Raw genomic sequence first — 13,085 nt, 5'->3', positions numbered from 1 at the left:
GTTGAGGAGTTGTTCCGTTCTTACAGACCTCCACCTTATAGTTTTGTCTGGTTTTCAAACAGTTTAGTATATTTGCTGTTTGATTACATTCAAAACTATAGAGAGACAGCGTGTGTCAGTCCGTATACTAAAACACGGAGCTTGACAATTTTACATACACCGGACAGCGGTGTACGTGCATGCTCCTCTCTCAGTACCGTGTAACGGCTGTTATCATGGCCACAGTGAAGCTATCTGTGTGTGACTCTGTAAGGATAAGTCGAGGTGTTGTTCCGTTCTTACAGACCTCCACCTTATAGTTTTGTCTGGTTTTCAAACAGTTTAGTATATTTACTGTTTGATTACATTCAAAACTATAGAGAGACAGTGTGTGTCAGTCCGTATACTAAAACACGGAGCTTGACAATTTTACATACACTGGACAGCGGTGTACGAGCATGCTCCTCTCTTAGTACCGTGTAACGGCTGTTATCACGGCCACAGTGAAGCTATCTGTGCTTGACTCTGTAAGGATAAGCTGAGGAGTTGTTCCGTTCTTACAGACCCCCACCTTATAGTTTTGTCTGGTTTTCAAACAGTTTAGTATATTTGCTGTTTGATTACATTCAAAACTATAGAGAGACAGCGTGTGTCAGTCCGTATACTAAAACACGGAGCTTGACAATTTTACATACACTGGACAGCGGTGTACGTGCATGCTCCTCTCTCAGTACCGTGTAACGGCTGTTATCATGGCCACAGTGAAGCTATCTGTGTGTGACTCTGTAAGGATAAGTCGAGGAGTTGTTCCGTTCTTACAGACCTCCACCTTATAGTTTTGTCTGGTTTTCAAACAGTTTAGTATATTTACTGTTTGATTACATTCAAAACTATAGAGAGACAGCGTGTGTCAGTCCGTATACTAAAACACGGAGCTTGACAATTTTACATACACTGGACAGCGGTGTACGTGCATGCTCCTCTCTTAGTACCGTGTAACGGCTGTTATCACGGCCACAGTGAAGCTATCTGTGCTTGACTCTGTAAGGATAAGCTGAGGAGTTGTTCCGTTCTTACAGACCCTCACCTTATAGTTTTGTCTGGTTTTCAAACAGTTTAGTATATTTGCTGTTTGATTACATTCAAAACTATAGAGAAACAGCGTGTGTCAGTCCGTATACTAAAACACGGAGCTTGACAATTTTACATACACTGGACAGCAGTGTACGTGCATGCTCCTCTCTCAGTACCGTGTAACGGCTGTTATCACGGCCACAGTGAAGCTATCTGTGTGTGACTCTGTAAGGATAAGTCGAGGAGTTGTTCCGTTCTTACAGACCTCCACCTTATAGTTTTGTCTGGTTTTCAAACAGTTTAGTATATTTGCTGTTGGATTACATTCAAAACTATAGAGAGACAGCGTGTGTCAGTCCATATACTAAAACACGGAGCTTGACAATTTTACATACACTGGGCAGTGTTGTACGTGCATGCTCCTCTCTCAGTACCGTGTAATGGCTGTTATCACGGCCACAGTGAAGCTATCTGAGTGTGACTCTGTAAGGATAAGTCGAGGAGTTGTTCCGTTCTTACAGACCTTCACTGTAGGGAGATTCCAGTTCTGCCCAATTCTATATACACCTTGTAGTTTGTCATACACTAGGCAATTTCTGCTGGTCACATTACGGTGTTAAATAAACAGGGCCTGAATGAATCCCACAGAGTCCCGAAGTGTAGAGACATTCCAATTCTCCACAGTCCTCTATACACCTTTCTAACAGCATAGAGAATCTGCCTGTCATATTGCGGTGTTAAATAAACAGGGCCTGACTGAATCCCACAGTGTCCTGAAGTGTAGAGACATTTCAATTCTACACAGTCCTCTATACACCCTTCTAACAGCATAGAGAATCTGCCTGTCATATTGCGGTGTTAAATAAACAGGGCCTGACCGAATCCCACAGTGTCCTGAAGTGTAGAGACATTCCAATTCTACACAGTCCTCTATACACCTTTCTAACAGCATAGAGAATCTGCCTGTCATATTGCGGTGTTACATAAACATGGCCTGACTGAATCCTACAGTGTCCTGAAGTGTAGAGACATTCCAATTCTCCACAGTCCTCTATACACCTTTCTAACAGCATAGAGAATCTGCCTGTCATATTGCGGTGTTAAATAAACAGGGCCTGACTGAATCCCAGTGTCCTGAAGTGTAGAGACATTCCAATTATCCACAGTCCTCTATACACCTTTCTAACAGCATAGAGAATCTGCCTGTCATATTGCGGTGTTAAATAACACAGGCACAGGGCCTGACTGAATCCTGCAGTGTCCTGAAGTGTAGAGACATTCCAATTCTCCACAGTCCTCTGTACACCCTTCTAACAGCATAGAGAATCTGCCTGTCATATTTCGGTGTTAAATAAACAGGGCCTGACTGAATCCTACAGTGTCCTGAAGTGTAGAGACATTCCAATTCTACACAGTCCTCTATACACCTTTCTAACAACATAGAGAATCTGCCTGTCATATTGCGGTGTTAAATAAACAGGGCCTGACTGAATCCCACAGTGTCCTGAAGTGTAGAGAGATTCCAATTCTACACAGTCCTCTATAAACCTTTCTAACAGCATAGAGAATCTGCCTGTCATATTGCGGTGTTAAATAAACTGGGCCTGACTGAATCCCACAGTGTCCTGAAGTGTAGAGACATTCCAATTCTCCCCAGTACTATATACACCTTGTACCTTGCTTTACAGTACCAGAGAGTTGGTGTAAATTTGGGTAAATTTTTCCAAAAAATGAGGAAGTGTGGTGGAAGAGTCCGTGGAAATGGGCGGGGGTTGGCAGCTGGTAATGATGGTGTTGGTGTTGGTGGTGGATCTGCTGATAGTGGCAAAAGCAAAATAGCACCTAATACTGGAGGTGTTGTGGCTGCGTCATCGTCTGGCTCCACAAGGCCTCGAAGGCTCCCTTTTCTGGGAGTAGGCAAACCGCTTCTAAAGCCGGAGCTTCAAGAACAAGTTTTGGCTTACATTGCTGACTCAGCCTCCAGCTCTATCGCCTCCTCTTCTGAAGTTTTAAAAAATAAAGGCACTGAGTCGTCATTGGAGGCTCATGGTCATGAACCACACCTTTCCTTGTGTCCTTAACCCCTACCAAAATTGAAGGAGGCAGTAGGCCACACTACAGATTACTCCATGGAGCTGTTTTCACATACCATGCCTGGGTTATCAAGTCAAATCGTGATTACCCAGGCCAAGATGAATCTGACATGGAGTGCACTGATGCAAAGCCACAGCTAGATTTATCTGCTGGTACATTGACCAAGAGCACTACATTGTCCTCGCAGTGTACTGAGCCAGAATCTGACCCTGATGAAACTCAGTTGCCCCCTCCCGCATACTATACCACCATACACGGTGACACAGAGGAAGGTGCACATGACATTGAAGAGGAGGTGATGGATGACCAAGTTGTTGACCCAGATTGGCATCCATTGGGGGTAGAGTGTGCCGCTGCCAATAGCTCAGAAGAGGAGGAGGAGCATCCACAGCGGGCATCGACATCGCAACAGTTGTTATCTGGCAGGCCCGGAGCAGTCCAAAAACGGGTTATAAAAACCCAAAAAATTGCAGTACAGCTTAGCCAGACGGTCAAAAAAGCACAGCGTGCAAGGCCTCAAACTGTCTTCCCTAGTAGGAAGAGTGCAGTGTGGCACTTTTTTGAACAAAATCCTAATGACTAGGCAAAGGTTATCTGTAAGAAGTGCGCAAAGACCTTTAGCCGAGGGAAAAATCTGAGAAATATGAATACCAGTTGCATGCTAAGACATTTAACCACCATGCACTTGCAAGCGTGGATGGACTACCAAAACTCACGTACCACATGTGCTACAGCTCCCAAAGAGTATAGTCAGCAATGCAACATTGTTTCCCCCACTGTAAGTCCACCGGATAGCACAACACCAGCTAAGCAGCAAATTTTGAGTTGTCGTCACAAGGGCAAATCATTCAGGGAATCACACTGTTATTGCAACGAAAGACTGAATCTAGGCCATCAGAAAGAACACCAACTCCATCATCAACCCTCTCTCAGTCCGCCATGTCCACCGCTACTTCCACCATATCCAGCTCTCAAGTCCAGCTCACCCTACCAGTGACTATGAGTAGGACAAAAAAGTACTCATCCTCTCATCCGCATACACTGGCTTTGAACACCCACATTGCCAAACTAATCTCGTTAGAGATCATGCCCTATCGGTTGGTTGAAAGCGCAGCTTTCCGCGAACTAATTTCCTATGCAGTTCCACGCTATGAACTACCTAGTCGCCACTTCTTTTCTCGCAAAGCCATCCCACCCCTCCACCTTCATGTGAAAGACCGCATTGTCCATGCACTCAAGCTGTCAGTGAGTGAAAAGGTGCACCTCACAACTGATGCATGGTCCAGTAGGCATGGCCAGGGCCATTACGTGTCCATCACTGCGCACTGGGTTAATGTGGTGGATGCAGGGTCCACAGGGGACAGCGGTGGTGGCACAGTGCTGCCTAGCCCACGATATAGGAAACAGTTGGCTGTAGGCATTCGACCCTCCTCCTCCTCCAGAAGCGAAAGCTGGTCCACAGAGCGCAGTCGCACGAGCACTGCATCCACAGTTGACAGTGTTGCAAACGAGGTGTCCCCCTATCGATCAGCTAGTGGAAAGCGTCAGCAGGCTGTGTTGCAGATGATGTGTTTGGGCGACAGACACACCGCAGAGGTACTGGCCGACTACTTTCAGCAACAAACTGAGTCATGGCTGGGCAGTCAACATCTTGAGGCAGGCAAGGTAGTTAGTGATAACGGCCGGAATTTTGTGGCAGCCATAGCCCTTTCAAAACTCAGACACATACCTTGCTTGGCTCACACCTTGAACCTGGTGGTGCAGTGCTTCCTCACTAATTATCCGGATTTAATAGGCCTGCTCCTTAAGGTTCGAAGACTGTGCTCACACATCCGCCGGTCGCCGGTACACTCCAGTCCTATGCAGAAGCTGCAGCGATTGCTCCACCTTCCCAAGCACCGCCTAATTATCGACGTTGCAACAAGGTGGAACTCCACCCTGCACAAGGTTGAGCGGCTGTGCAAACAAAGGCAGGCCGTAATGCATTTGTTGGTGGATACACGGGCAGGCACTTTGAGGGCAGACATGGAGTTGACAGGTGTGCAGTGGTCGAAGCTGAAAGACCTCTGTAAAGTCCTTCAGTGTTTTGAGGAATGCACATGGCTGGTAAGCGCAGACGACGCCATCATAAGCATGAGCATCCCAATTATGCGTCTGCTCATGCAAACTTTGACGCACATTAAGGAGCAGGCGTCTGCAGCCGAGGTTGATGAGGAGGAGGGAAGCCTTGATGACAGTCAGCCATTGTCTGGTCAGGGAACTGTCGTGGACGAGGTGGAGGAAGAGGAGGAGGATGATGATGGGGATGATTATTTAGGGGAGGTGGATGCTTCTCGTGAGGCAAGAGAAAATGTTGGCTTTGCAAGGTCTTGCACAGTATTTGTGCGTGACTGGAGGGATGTGGATTTGCCAGAAAGTGCTCCTCCACCCAGCACTCGCAGTGCATCATTGACACCGGGAACATTGGCCCACATGTCAGATTATGCCTTGCAGATCCTAAAAAGGGTCCCCCGCATTGCCAAAATGATGAACGATGATGACTACTGGTTGGCCAGCATCCTGGATCCACTCTATAAAGGCAAATTCCAAAACATCATGCCACAGGAGAACCTTGACCTAATATTGGCTAACAAACAAGCTACTCTGGTAAACCGGTTGGTTGAGGCATTCCCAGCACACAGCAGCGGTGATGGTTCTCACACGAGCCGTTGGGGCCGAGGGCAAGTTGGAAGCGTTGTTGGTGGTGGACACATCAGAAGTGGCGTTGGAGACAGGGGTTTCATGACCATGTTGTGGACTGATTTTTCAAGTCCCGCTCACACGACTGGTAATACTGCATCGATTGAAAGTGACAGGAGACAGCACTTGTCAAGTATGGTTACAAACTACTTTTCCTCCCATATCGATGTTCTCCCTCACAGGTCATTCCCATTTGACTATTGGGCAGCTAAACTGGACACCTGGCCTGAATTGGCACAATATCCCTTACAGGAGCTCGCACGCCCAGCTGCAAGTGTGCTATCGGAAAGAGTCTTCAGTGCTGCTGGATCAATACTGACAGAAAAAAGGACCCGTCTGTCGACCCAAAATGTGGATGATCTAACCTTCATTAAAATGAACCATGCATGGGTTTCCAAGGATTTTGTCCCACCTTACCCTGATGACACATAGGTTGCCAGAAAAATTGTTTTCTTTGGTCCGCCTGTTCCTGGGACTTGACCAATTTCGCCTTTAGCAGCAGGTGAATGTCCCACATCAACATATGCCATTTTGTAAACCTCCCTAACTGGGCAGCCTCCTCTCCCCAATGGCTGGGGTAACCACCGAGCGCACGCAACCATGCGAGTGCCATTGCCCTGGACAGGTGGGTGGGCCGACTCGTGGGTGCGGGCACTGGAACAGGGTCCCTCATAGTGCAATCAAGTGTCTCTGACGGTGGTGGTGCACACCCACCGTCAGACATACCGCCGTACTATGAGAGGCCCAGTGCCAGTGCCGACGCCCACGAGTGGGCCCCCTTGCTTGGGCAGGGCCCCAGCATTTGCAATGTTTACCTCTCCCTGCTCCTCTGCTGTGTAGTCTGGGCTGTCAAATCCATCACTGGGACTGGCACTTCAAATTTGGTGAACTGATAGAAGATGATGGTTACGACGTAGCTATGCCCTGTCCCACTGGCCGGGCTCTAGCTTCAGATGATCACTGGCTTCCATTTCTTATGGACGTCGACTCACAATGAGATGCAGTGGTGGTTTCTCATCAGCTTTAACAGTTTTCCTACCCACAGACATGTGACATTCCAGGGCACATTTTGCCCTCCCTCTCATGCCAATCCAATTGAATTGCCTATGGCCTGTGGCTTCTGTGTTTTGCACTCCAAAGTTACGTGACAGATCATGATAGGCAGTGAGCACCATGTTTACATCTCTCCCTGTGATCAAAATTGGATGGATATGAGTAACGGCGATGGGATCAACGGTACTGCCATACAGCAACACTTTCCTCACAAAGAAAGGTTTTTGCTGTGTCCACACACTAATTAATTGAGGGTCAGCATCGCCTCTGAGAATTGTGACGGAAGTTGTTCCCGTGAATAGTAATTCGTAGATATCTGCAATCACTAGACTTTAAGTAAATAATTGTATGCATCTAATTTCCTATTGCAGAGAGTCTGGGCTGTCTTACTGAGACAGAAATATAAATGAAGATTTAAAAATACCACCAAAAGTGTATCATGGTGTACACTTGAAATACATTTCCTTTTTTCTAGTTTTTAGATTGTTGTGTAATCCATGCAGAGAACACGGAGATTTTAAATGTTTAAACTATGCTCTATATACCTGCTATCCAGTGATAATGTACCCTATCTCAACTTTGTACAATCTAGTCTAATCCATACTGGGCCTGAGACCGTCTGAGCCTGCCTCCTGATCGATACACATAGGTTTTTAATGTGTAAACTATGCTACATATGTACGTGTTATCCGGTGAAACTGTACCCTTTATCAACTTTCTCGAATCTTGTAGAATCCATACTGGGCCTGAGAACGGCTGCAGAGCTGTTAAGCAAGCTACAGCACCTGTGGTTTGGACACGTAATGTTTTGCATTTTTTCTGGAATGGCGGTTAGGCCGAAATCAGGAACTGCTGTTGACCTGCACTTACTGGGAAATCATCGTTCACGGTGAATTATTGGAATCCCAGATCCCCATCACTAACGGTGTTCAGCGGGTTATCTGCACCTGTAATCGACAAAAGATGGTCCTTTCAGTGTAGCGCACATGTAGCCCCGGACATGGAAGGCCATGATAGCCCTGTTATTGCTCGATCGCGCGTGCCAGAGCCTCGCGTATCCCTCTAGTAAGTTTACGCGTACCGCATGGGCATGCAGGAGTCTCGTTCGTTAACGGAATAAAGCTGACAAATCGCTAGCACTACTACAAACGGACATACCACACCACACACACACAATCGACAAAGCTTTCAATGTGTGCATCTTTTTTTGAGGTGGCATGGTTGTGATTTCCCGGGTGGAGTCCAATTAAGCAGCAGGCTCCACTCCTGGTGGTGCCCTTTTGGACATTCCTTTAAGGTTCAGCTTTGCAATCATACTGTCCCCGTAAAGCAAACACTTTGGCTTCATGGATGCTGTTTGGAGGTTCATGGGAATAACGCCGCCCGATCGCCAATTGCCATAATTTATTGGTGAGAAGTACGACGGTATATGATCGTGTTCGCTTTCAGATTGTGTTTTTTTGGGTTTGGTTTTTACATTTTTAGTCCAGACTTTCTTGACTTCATAAGGGCATGACAAGCCTAGATCAGTGTCTCCTCCACCTCCTCCTTTTACTCCTCCACCTCTTTTGTAAATGTAGTTGCCCTTTTCCATATGTTATTTTTGGCTTCTGAGCATTTTGTCGGCTTTGGGACACCTTTTAAGGCGTTTTGTAATTGTTTTGTATGTGTTAGTATGTGTTTGTGTTTGCCTGCCATTGTTTTCAGTGTGGTTTGACGAACATTCGACGAACTTGCCTCCTGTGCGACGAACCAAAACACTAGCGGGGTGGCTCAACACTACTCATGATATATAGATGTACATTGTTAATGTTTAAACTATGCTATATATACCTGCTATCTGATGATACTGTAAACTTTGTCTACTTTTTATATTCTTGTCTAATTCATACTGAGCCTGGGAGTGTCTCTGTGTGACTGATGGAATATATATGGAGATTGACAATTATCCTTTGACTGAATAGAGCTGTACGCTTCTGATACAGTACCATATACTCGTATGTGATGTTATTTTGTGTCTATTTTGTGCTAAATTTGGAAGTTTGGTGGAAGAGGCCACGGACGTGGGTGTGGGGGGGCCAGCTGGTGCTGATGGTGGTGGTGTATCTGTTGGTAGTGGCAAAAGCACAATAACAGCTAAGGCAGGAGGTGTGGAGCCTGCGTCATGGTCTGTCTACGGAACTCCTGGAAGGCTACCTTTTCTGGGAGTAGGTTAACCGTTTTTAAAGCCGGAGCATGAGGAACTGGTTTGGGCTTACATTACCGAAACAGACTTCAGCAAATATGCCCTCCTCTTCTGAAGTTTCAAAAAATGCAAGCACTGAGTCATCAAGTGCTGGCTCCTGGTCAGGAAGAGCCCCTTTCCTTGTCTCCTGCACCCCCACCCAAAGTGAATGATGCAGCAGGCCACACTTCACATTAGTCCATGTAGCTCTTTCTATCATACCATGCATGGGTTATCAAGTCAAATCGTGAATTCCCCAGTCGAAGATGAATCTGACATGGAGTGTGGGTGGCCAGGCAGGGCAGTGGGGTTAATCGGTATCGGGACGGTGTCTCCCTGGGATGTGTCACAATGGTGGTGACCCGTTCCGTGGCCCTGGGCGTCCATGCAAATGGGTGAATTAAGTTTATAGGTGAATGATACGTGACGCCACCTGTGGTTTCTGAGTAGATTGACCAGCGCTGCAGTGGCGCTTCTCTGGGACAGAATTTGTGGTGCAGCTAAGATGTAGAAGCCCTGCACATGTATGGCTATTGTCACAGGGCACATGAAAGAGTTGGTAGATGGTGTGCAGTGCAGGATGTAGCAGAGCCATGCGCCAGGCGCAGGAGAAAGAGGACAGACATAGTCGTGCAGTTCCTTTACCTGTACTTGGTAAGTGTTGTCCAGGACCCAGAGTACAGATGGAGAAGGAGTTGGTCAGCCTGGACGCCAATTTGGAATTCTCTCTGCAGATAGATAGTGTGGCCTTCATTCTAGCGCTTATCTGAGGTACTCGCAGTGCTGAGTTCAATGAAGTTCCCCCTGTTGACTCTCTCTTGGAACTTTCTCGTATGGCAGGCAGCCGTAGCCTTTTCCTTCTGGCTCCCACACATCGCTGCTGGGGCCTCCGAGCCTTAGTTGGGTACAGAGCATTTACAGCTGCTACTTCTTCCGGTTTCTGCTGCAGGAACGTCAGTGTCCCTACAAACTCGGAGACCAGAATCTGGACCATGCGCTCAAGCTAGGAGTGAGCCTTAACTCTGCTCATCCTCCAGCTCCCCTTCTCACGTCCACACTCTTCCCCTTCCCTTCACAGACTGCCCTAACTTACCTCCTCCCGACCACAGACAGCAGCTCCTCAGCAGTCAGGTTCAGAGGTCTCCCTGCTGGCCTGGAGTGGGAAATGTGTTGTGTGTTGGTTTAACTGCTAGAGAGATCCTTCATTGCTCGCAAGCATGACATCACACTCCCTAGGAGGAAGGTAATGCCACTGTGGCGACCGTACTCCTGGGGGCGCCACAAGTGCACTGAGGCCCAGCCACTGCTAGATGATTCTGCTGGTACATTGACCCAGACCACTACATTCCCCTCGCACTCTACACAGCCTGAATGTGACCAAGATGAAACTCAGGTTACCCTTCCCATATACTGTACCACCTTACACGGTGACAAAAAGGAAGGTGCAGCTGAAAGTACAGGTTCGGCCCACCCGCCGTCAGACACACCGCCGTACTATGAGGGGCCCTGTGCCAGTGCCGTCACCAATGAGTGGGACCCCCTGCTTGCTCTGGATCACATCACTTGCAAAGTTGAAATACTTACCTCTCCCTGCTCCACCACCATGACGTCTTCCGCGTTTCCTGATATTCTGATCAGAGAGCGCAATGACATCACGTCTGTACGCCCAGACTAGTACAGGGATTCCCTAGTGAGGAGACTTATTTGAGGAGACTTATTTAATTGTTTTCAATGTTGGGACAACAATTTTTGGGGAGCACTATACTCTGGAGAATGATATATGGGGCCAACCATACACTGGAGCATTCCAAAGGTGGACATCAGACACTGGAGCAGCATTTACAGGGCACATTATACACTAGAGCATTAGAAATGGGGCCCATTATATATAGAGCATTATTTGGGCCCATAAGACAGTGCAGCTTCATCCATGGGGACCAACATATACTGTAGCATTATGTGGAGCTCATCATATACTGTTTCAAACATTATATGGGACCAATGATTCTGTATGGATAAATATATGGGCCTCATTACTCTGTATAGCACACTATGCGGTGGCCATAATACTGTATGGAGTAATATACTGTCCGTTTTTGGAGCTATTGGAGAATTTAAAATGGATATCAGTCATGAGATGTAAAAAGTGAAGTATTTTTCATTGTACTATACCGCTATTTCTCTGTCGTATCGGAGCATCATGAGTTGTGGTATGTGTTAAAGGGGCGCTCTTTGGCCCAGGGCACATGAAAACCTGGAGCCAGCCCTACCCCCCACAAATTTAGCCAAATAACCCCCATTTTTCAGTGCGTAACTAGTATTATGAAGTAAATTAAGGTTGAAAAGCTTCAGTAATAAGATTTGATGTTTTTGGCATTCAAAAGGGCACTGTAGGTGTGTTTACTGGTCTCCACTCCCTGCCGACTTTGCTTCCCCATTGACTTTCATTGGGTTTCGTGTTTCAGTCGGCCTTCGCCTTTTCACAAAAATCGGCCGATTTCGTTCGACCCAACTTTTGCGAAAGTCGGGTTTCATGAAACCCGACTCGACCCAAAAAAAGGCAAAGTCGCTCAACTCTATTGTGCACCTTTTTCAAGCACCACAACCTTTAGGACCGAAAGGTCGCTGTATGGGCAACTAGCCAGATGGGCTAATAAATAGCACTTTAACTGGAATCTTCTTGGTGTGCTGCTTTCATCTTGAGGACTATTTTTGAAGTTTGGTATATGCCTGGAAGGCCTGCAGCCACATTGTTAATATTTTTTGCGCTGCTTTTTTCCTTTTTTCCATAGATAATTAGACAGATAGAAGGCTAGATAGATAGATAGATAAATTACATAGATAATAGATAGACAAATAGATAGAAATATAATAGATGGACAGATAAATAGATAGATAGATGTAGATAAAAAGATATAAATAGATAGAATAGATAGATAGATAGATAGATATGCGATAGATAGATAGATAGATAGATGATAGATAGAAGGATAGATAGAAAGATAGATAGATTATAGATAATATATAGATAGATAACGAATAGATAGATGAATAGATAGATAGATAGAAGGATAGATAGATCATAGATAGATGATTGATAGATAGAAGGATAGAAAGAAAAATAGATTATAGATAATAGATAGATAATTAATAGATAGATAGATAGATGACAGATAGAAGAATAGATAGAGAGATAATAGATAAATAGAAGGATAAATAAAAGGACAGATGGATAGATAGATAAATAGATAGGACAGATAAAAGGATAGATAGATAGATAGATAGATAGATAGATAGATAGATAGATAGGTGGCTCGATAGATAGATGTACATAGATAATAGATAGAAGAAAGATAGATAGATAGAAAGATAGATAGATTGATAATAGATGGATAGATAGAAGGATAGATAAATAGGTAGAAGAATGGATGGATAGATAGATAGATAGATAGATAGATAGATAGATCTTTCCTGATCCCAATCTCCCTGTATCTCTCTACTACTGGTATGTGTTCTGTCTGCTTTCTCACCTTATTTCCTTGATTCTACCACACAATTTGGCCTTATCTGTCCATGTGAAGCAATCTCCTTTTGCATTTTCTCTTCTGACTCCTAATTAATCGTCTCCTGTGTCCAGCCTTCCTGTTGCTCCTCCCTTCTGATCACACCTGGGCCTTTTCATATGCTGTTAAGTTGCCATAAATTCAGAAGCAATACACAGGTCTGTCTAGACCTTGGGCTGTCTTTTGCAAGGATGTCTTTTATAAGGGTAACTATAGAAATATGCCAGAAATGAACCAGAAGTGACCAGACGGTATGCCTAATCTCTGTTAAAATATACATTTCTTTCTGTTAGCTCACACTTACTCTTACCATGCTGTAATATGCTCTAATGGTTTTGCCTCCATTACTCCTGACTCTC

The sequence above is a fragment of the Dendrobates tinctorius genome, unplaced genomic scaffold, assembly GCF_039654945.1.
Source record: "Dendrobates tinctorius isolate UK_male_01 unplaced genomic scaffold, ASM3965494v1 ptg000175l, whole genome shotgun sequence".
Taxonomy (NCBI): Eukaryota; Metazoa; Chordata; class Amphibia; order Anura; family Dendrobatidae; genus Dendrobates; species Dendrobates tinctorius.
Note: the sequence above shows the minus strand (reverse complement) of the source record.